This window comes from Dermacentor silvarum, chromosome 6, assembly GCF_013339745.2.
Source record: "Dermacentor silvarum isolate Dsil-2018 chromosome 6, BIME_Dsil_1.4, whole genome shotgun sequence".
Lineage (NCBI taxonomy): Eukaryota > Metazoa > Arthropoda > Arachnida > Ixodida > Ixodidae > Dermacentor > Dermacentor silvarum.
The window spans coordinates 183,859,392-183,864,978 of record NC_051159.1 but is presented as its reverse complement, the minus strand read 5'-3'; the positions used below and the strand labels follow the sequence as shown (position 1 = coordinate 183,864,978).

General features: G+C 49.4%; 1 non-coding gene across 1 annotated transcript; it reads right to left on the bottom strand.

Annotated features, from left to right (window-relative positions):
* Positions 1-3,814: 3,814 nt before the first annotated feature.
* Positions 3,815-3,996, bottom strand: LOC119457192 (U2 spliceosomal RNA). Its single transcript, XR_005193187.1, has one exon. It is a non-coding gene; the product is annotated as a U2 spliceosomal RNA (small nuclear RNA).
* Positions 3,997-5,587: the final 1,591 nt, after the last annotated feature.

Here is a 5,587-nt window from a genome sequence, read left to right as displayed (position 1 = left end):
GTTTTGCCAGAACGGTCCGCCACTTCTCGGACGCAACTGGCTGCAGCAGATAAAGCTTGACTGTCGACTCCAGTATGCCGCCTTCGGAATCTGCAGCAAGCACAGACACGACCAGCACGAAGCCTTCCGAGCTACAAAGCCTGCTGAACCGCTACTCGGACGTGTTCAAGGACGAGCTGGGCACCATTCAAGGTGAAAAAGCAAAACATATTTTTCAAACATAACAAGAAGGCAGTATTTTGTAAAGCAAGGAGCGTTCCATTCGCTTTGAGAGCAGTGGTGGAAGCAGAGTTGTCCAAGCTAGAAGAGCTAGGAATAATTTCCCCAGTTGCCAGAAGCGAATACGCTACGCCAATAGTATCAGTCATTTTAAGCGTGATGGTTCAATCCGAATTTGCGGAGATTACAAAGCCACCGTAAATCCCATGCTGGACATAGAAACGTACCCGCTACCTAAAGCTGATGAGCTATTTGCGGTGCTTGCTGGAGGAGAGAAATTCTCAGATTGACTTAAGCCGAGCATACCAGCAAGTAGAGTTAGACGTAGAATCCCGACAATACATCACGTTGAATACTCCTATGGGTATTTTTGTAGTTAACCGTCTACTACTCGGTATTGCACCAGCGATTTTTCAGCGCATTATGGACACCGTGCTAAAGGGGCTGAAATCGGTGACCTTGACGATATCTTGATCACTGGCCGTACGCCAGATGAGCACCTGCGTAATCTTGAAGCTGTCTTTAAAACGAGCGAGGAATTCGTGTGAAACCATCAAAATGCGATTTTTTTCTTTCGATATGAGCTTTAGTATGTGGGACACGTAATCACCCCCGACGGCGTCCAATTAACCGACGAATGAAAAACTGCGCGCTATAGATGTATCGTGCACGCGCCGACACTAACACAGAAGCAACAGCTTCAGGCCGTTCTGGGCCTTATCAAAACTCGTCGACGATTTTGTATCCACTGAACAAACTTCTTCGAAAGGATGCAGTCCGGGTGTGGGAAGCGTCTTGCATAAAAGCTTTTTCTGCCCTTGCAGAATTCTTGTGACGCCTCGGCTTATGACGTAGGCGCAGTCCTGTCAGATGTTCTCAAGGACGGGCAGACGCACCCAGTAGCGTATACCTCGCGTACACTGACCAAGGCCGAACAAGGCTATAGTCAGTTGGAAAAAGAGGCTTTGGCTCTTCTTTTTGGTGTGCGGAAATATCATTATTACGTCTATGCAAGGCCGTTCAATTTACTGACTGACCATAAGCCGTTGGAAACTATAGTTGGTTCTAAGACGGGCATTCCGACTGTTGCTGCCGCCAGGCTTAAGCGTTGGGCAGTTGCATTATCGGCGTATACTTTTCTTTTAAGCTCAGACCTTCAGCGCAGAATGCTGATGCCGACTGTTTGTCTCGGAGCCTATTCAAGATCAGTCGAATGAAAATTCTTATGCTTTCCGTTTTGATACGATGCCTGTAAGCAGTGAACAAATCTCTGCCGAAACGGCACGCGATCCAGTTTTTCGTGAAATCGTCCAGCGCATTTTAGATGTCCGAGCCGCGTCTCTAAAGAGATCAACTCTTTTTTTTTTTTTTTGTAGGGAGCTCGAACTGTCTCTGTATCGGGGGTGCATCATGCTTGCGATGCGTGCTGTTCGGTAGAAGTACCGACAATTAGTTTTGAATGAGCTGCATCAGGGGCATCCGGGAATTGAGAACAAAAATATGGCATGGAGCTATGTATGGTGGCCGACCATGGATAAACACATAGATCACTATACATCTCGTCATGGAAAATGTGCATGGAAACGCGCAACCTGCCTGTAAAAGCACTACTTGATCCTTGGGCGTGGCATACGCGACCTTGGCAGGGTGTGCACGTCGACTTTGCCGGCCCAGTGGAGGGACTTTGGTATTTGGTTATTGTAGATGCACATTCGAAGTGGCCTGAAGTGTTTTCCATGAACACAATTTCAGATCAAGCCACAATTGCTTGTCTGCACGATCTTTTTCTGTAGATTTGGGTTCCCAGAGACATTAGTGCCGGACAATGACACCCAGTTCACGTCTGCAGAGTTTGTCTTACCTGCAGGGAATCGGCACGAGGCACGCACGAACCGCGCCCTACCACCCAAGCAGCAACGGCTTGGCCGAGCGTTTCGTCCAGGCTCTGAAGTCAGCGCTTCGAAAGTCAAGCCTACGTACGGCGCCGTCGGAGCTTGCGCATTTTCTGCTGGCCTATCGCAACACATCGTGATCGGAGTCGTGATCTCGTAGCATGGCCAAAGCCTGGGAATCTTCTAGTCTTTTCTCGGCACCTTCGACCGCCGCCGTCGGAACGTCGTCGAGGGGGGGGGGGGGTAATTTATCTCGTTGGCGCACGCTCGCGCTGTAGCAATCTCTCTCGACTCGCTGGGTGAGGAGGTGTCCCGGCGCGCGCGTGTGCTCTCTCTCTCTCTCCGGTTACCGTCGCTTCGTCGATGCTGTTCTAGACGTCTTGCCGCCGTTTGTCGCGTCGGCTGTTTGAGGCATATGCGCTCTCCCCCTCGGTTGAAGTTGCCGTGGGGCCGGCGTGTTCTTTCACTGGCTTGCGTGACGCGCGGCGCGCGCTTTGATTAAGCGCTCTTTTGTGACACGGCTCAGACAACGATAGTGGTCGTCGGTACCCTCCAAGACAACGCCGACCACCTGAACGTTACGGGCTGACTGTTTTGCATGCTTACAGTAATGGTAAACAAGTGCGGGGGGATGTGGTATATCAGCCACGAACTGTGATAACGCCCCATGCGGCTTTCTTGTGCCGGGCACATCAAGATGTGTTCAAGTTATATATATGTGCTTGCCCAAGATGTGTTCATAAGCAGCTGCCACTGCCTTGATGCGGTCACTTGTAACCTGACCTTATAGTTGTTCACCGGCAGCCAGACTGCTGTCCGGTTACTTTGCCACGCAATAAAGGCGTGCCATTCGACGTCCACCTTCCATAAAGGCATGCCGGGCCTCTCCTCCTTTCTTAAGTTGTGCCCGACTATAGTACCTCATTAATATTCCGTGAATATAGGGGAAGGTTATGGGTGATGTATGATCAAAGTTCAAATTAAGTGGGTCGTTCAATTACAGTGTAGAATTTAGCACGCCACATTGGAGGAACTATATGCCACCGATAACAAATTTGGTGGACGGAGGAACATTATGGCCGATATGCATGCGAAGTTATAAGCGCATGGGTGAAGTGGCTGGAAATTCCGTAAACAAAAGTAAGAAGAGCAGGGCGAGTCGGCGAGGCTGGCCAGACAAACGTGTGAGCACTTAGTGGCAAATAAATCGTGCTGCTCTATAGTGCTTTCGGCACAGTCGTCCCACTTTAGAGCTTTGCGAGGTCGTGACGAAAGACCGAGGGACGTTGTATATGCTTAATCCAGCGAGTATAGGCCGTGACAGACACGCTGTTCCTATACTGGAAGTGGCAAAACACGCTGCCTGAAAAAAAAAAAAAAAAAAGAGGCGTCTCTATAGCCCTGCGTTCGATCGCAGCATGATGTTGGAAACGCGTAAATATGCGGAATTCGCCAGCGCACAGAGGCCACCGAATTTTCCAGTTGCCGACTGGGTCTGACATCCCAAAAGCCACACCAGTTTCCGCCGCACTATATACTAGCAGAACCGTGCGCGATGACGCGAGACGGCCTTTCTGCACATGCAGACGTTCGTGCAACTAATAGCAGCCTTCAAGGTATGTATTGCGTGACGTATTGCAATTCAAGTTGTTTGCCTATCTTTTACAGCGAAGCTGTATAGTTGCCGGCGGATTGATGTTCGTAGACCAAAAACCGTACCCGAATATAGCGCAATACCGGGCCGACCCGCGGCGGAGGTGAAGCAGGCTTCACGCACTCCGCCAACTTGCCGAAATAAGTTTAATATCTTGGTTCTAAATACAACCCGTATCAGATACTAAGCTGATACGAACAGATACTATACTCTTTGACCCGCGTCGGCCATGTCTATACGTTCGCATCATACACGTGTATCCCGCGTATTCAAGCTATAGTGCCTCCCAATCTGAGTGTCTTCTGTCGTGATGCTCTACGTAGGCTCTTTTCCGCCATTAGACAGTTTTAGAATAGCGTTTGTACGAATGCACGCTGAAGCGGGAGCTGTTGGTGCTGCCATGTTCGACATCGCTATTTCTTAGCGTCCGTAAGTGTTCGTGCACTCTTTGACTATATGCTATGCCTTCATGATTGCGGCTATCTCTACTGTTGGGATCCTAGTTCTGGGTTCGTGGTAGTACTTTTGCTCCAACTTTACGCTTCATTGAGCACAATTGATAATTCCGAAATATAAAGAAAATCTGTTCGAAAAATATTCGTAATTATGAATAGCGACTATTGGATTCAAAGGCCGAATTAAATAGGGACAATATTCGCTTAGTTACTCGAAAGGCTAAAATATTAACACACGCCTACAGCTGATTCCTTGACAATAAGGGTTGGTACGTCAGTCTAATGTATATTACTTTTCTTGGAGTGTTGTTCCAGTCCAGTAATCGTCGGTGTTTCCATCCGCCAGGTGTCAGTAATACATTTCCTTATGAGTTGCATGCAACATGCGCTTACAATTGTTTAACGCAGCCCTAATTGTACTTAGCGATTTTAATTCTCCTAGCATAAGCTGATCAAACGTATCGGTAGCACACAACCAGGCTGGGTCACATGCTTTTCCCTAATCTTACGTTGATTTATCGCTTACTGAACTCGTCGATCAACCGACATGGTGTTGTAGTATATTATCTAATATTACTGACTCAGCGCTGACAACTCTACGCGCTGTATGTTAATGCCAATGAATGAATGAATGAATGAATGAATGAATAAACAAACTTTATTGTACTAAGAGTGGTGTGGTTAATTTTGGGTGGAGCCCTCTTGTAGAGCCCCACTGGCCGCGGCGGCTCGTCGAGCATGGTCCAGGGTCGCCAGTTGGCTTCCCAGTGCCAGCTCGGAAAATCGTGCCTCCCAAGACCACGTTGTGAGTGTCTGTGATGAGCTCACCAACCTGGATACTGCCTCGGCTGGGCGTTCCGTACGCTGGTATGTAATGTGTGGCTGTGTGGTCGTTGCACCAGGGACATACACTGGTTGTGTATACCTCTGGAAACATTGCGTGCAACCTTGGTATGTACGGGTAAGTGTTGGTTTGAAGGCGGCGCCAGTCCCTGGCGTCTTGGTTGCTTAACTTGGGATGTGGAGGAGCGTACTTCCGTCTGGTCAGGCGTTGGTCCTCCAAAATCTGTCTGCTCGGGATGGGATCTTCATGGTGGTTTGTGAGGGGCCTCGAAGAGTCTTCTGCGGCTCGGCCAGCAAGTCCGCGAGCTACGCAGTCGGCCTCCTCGTTGCCTTCCAGGCCTGTGTGCCCAGGACACCAGACGACCTCATGGTCCTCAGTCAGCGTGGCGCCCAGGATATCGGTGACGCACCTGGGAAGTGTGCCTCTAAGATATAACAGACAGGTGGCCTGTGAATCCGTCAGGATATATGCGGAGCGGCCTCTTCGTTCTGCTTCTTTGATTGCGAGGGCTATGGCTGCTGCA